The sequence below is a fragment of the Hippocampus guttulatus genome, unplaced genomic scaffold (genome assembly GCF_054856545.1).
Source record: "Hippocampus guttulatus isolate MCC_2025c unplaced genomic scaffold, RoL_Hgut_1.0 HiC_scaffold_107, whole genome shotgun sequence".
NCBI classification, from domain to species: Eukaryota; Metazoa; Chordata; class Actinopteri; order Syngnathiformes; family Syngnathidae; genus Hippocampus; species Hippocampus guttulatus.
Genome location: NW_028233796.1, coordinates 17,501 through 20,000, shown reverse-complemented (window position 1 = coordinate 20,000; position 2,500 = coordinate 17,501). Strand labels below are relative to the sequence as shown.

Here is a 2,500-nt window from a genome sequence, read left to right as displayed (position 1 = left end):
AGGTCGAAAGGGAACATCATCAATGAGGGGCTCTACATGCCCATATTGCCCGGAGAAGTAACGAGTAACCTCTTCAAGATGAAAAACGGCACTGTGCCGGGGCCGGACGGCATTACGAAAAAGGACCTGTTGGTCCGGGATGCAAGTGGTGAAAGCTTGGCGATTGAATATACGAGATGGCTATTGGGAGGTTCCATACCGAAGGGAGTCAAAGAATGCTACACGAGCTTGCTGCCTAAATCCACGAACCCCGATGACCTAGGGGATGTGTCGAACTGGAGGCCGGTGACGATTGGATCCATGCTCCTACGTCTATACTCAAGAATACTATCTATGCGAATGGTTAAAGCATGTCCGATTAACCCCAGGCAAAGGGGGTTTCTAGCGGAAGTCAATGGGTGCGCTGAAAACTTGCTGGTTTTGGACAGGATAATCACGACTTCGAGGTCTCAAGGGAAACCACTGGCAGTGGTGTTCATAGACTTCGCCAAGGCCTTTGACTCCGTCGCGCATGCCCACATCATTGATGTGCTGAGAAGGAGAAAGATGGACCGACACTTCCGAGACATAATCAAGGACAGTTATGTCGACTGCGTAACCCGTCTCAAGTGCGGGAAAGTTGTGTCCGATGCGATCCAGTTGAAGGTGGGCGTGAAACAGGGTGATCCAATGTCCCCATTGCTGTTCAACTTGGCCATGGATCCCTTGATCCAAACGATGGAATGTACAGACTGGGGACTCGGCAGGAATGGGAAGAGGATGGCTGCACTGGCATTTGCTGACGACTTGGTATTGGTGAGCGGATCGAGGCAAGGCATGGACAACCTGTTGGGAATGTTGGAACAATTTTGCGGCAATACTGGATTGAGTATCCAACCCAGAAAATGTCACGGATTCATGTATGAAAATGGGATGATTAACGCATGCAAACCTTGGAAGGTCAATGGCCAAGTGATCAATATGGTTGGTCCAGGTTGCACGGTAAAATACCTAGGGGTTCAGCTCGGCCCGGATAGGGGCATAGTCCCCCCTGACCTCATGGATGAGATGGCAAAATGGCTAATATGTATCAAGAAGGCGGACCTGAAGCCATCGCAAAGGCTCCGGATGCTCAGTACATATACGATACCGAGGATTATCTACAGGGCGGCGCTCGGCAAACTGCCAACAACCTATTTGGCCGAACTGGACAGGCTGATTAGGAAGGCCCTGAAAGATTGGCTGCACCTGGCCAAGATGACGAACAATGGGCTACTGTACTCCAGGACGCGTGATGGTGGGCTGGGCGTTACCAGATTGGAAAAGTCAGTGCCATGCATAAGGCTAAAATGCATATGGAAGATGTGTTGGAGCGATGACGAATGGACAAGATGCACCGCGAAGGAGATTGTTGGCCTCCCCGAATGGAACGCTCTATGGAAGGCCGCGGGAGGCAAGGCGGAGGATACACCGGTCATTACTGATACGGGGGAATGTGTAAGAGCGGGAGCGACGCCGGTCAAACTCTTGGTGCCTGATTGGAGAAGCGAAGAGAATCGTGCATGGGAGAGCAAGGGCATGCACAGGAAAGGAGTGGCGATGTTCAGGAATGACAAGATAAGCAACTCGTGGCTCCGGGACCCACAAAGCGTGGCGTTTACACAAAAGCAGTTCCTGATGGGAGTGGCGATGAGAGCGGGCATTGCACCGATAAAGGAAGGAGGAATTGGAGGCAAGTTGGCTGTACCGCTGCGGTGCAGAGGATGCTTGGCGAAACATGAATCACTGTCCCACATTCTCGGTCAGTGCGAATTTGTCAAGAGGAACATCATCAAGAGACACAACAAGATTTGTGAGGACCTCCAAAGAGAGATGGTGCGATGGAAATGGGAGGTGTATAGAGAATGGAGATGCCTGGACAACGAGGGCAAACTGAAGGTTCCGGACATCGTGGCGGTGAAGGACGGGAAGGTCTTAATCATCGATGTGACGATTAGATACGAGACGGTGGACTTCCCGTTGGAAGAGGCGGCTGAGGAGAAAGTGGCCAAATACAAGAATGTGGGCAAAACGATCATGCACTCACTGTGTGCGAAAAGCTTTAAAGTGTATGGACTTCCTATTGGAGCAAGGGGCAAATGGCCCTCTTGCAATGACAAGATACTGAAGAACATTGGAATGACGGAGAAACGGCGCTTAACTTTTTCTAAATTTCTGAGCAGGAGAGCACTTTTGTATTCCATGGATGTGCTTGACGGTTTCAACAAACTATAAAAAAAAAAAAAAAAAAAAAAAAAAAAAAAAAAAAAAAAAAAAAAAAAAAAAAAAAAAAAAAAAAAAAAACGAACATATACGCAGGGTTATGTGTATATGTTCGTTACATCAGAAAACAGCGGAGGCTACCAGGGGCGGGTGGCCCTCTGAGAGTTATGGTCAGAACGGGCTGGTTGAGACCATACGGCGGCGACAGAATATGGGAAAAAAAAAAAACGAACATATACGCAGGGTTATGTGTATATGT

General features: G+C 49.0%; 1 pseudogene; it reads left to right on the top strand.

Moving 5' to 3' along the window:
* The window catches only part of LOC147185520 (28S ribosomal RNA), a 9,078-nt pseudogene that overhangs the window by 4,576 nt on the left and 2,002 nt on the right, over window positions 1-2,500 (top strand).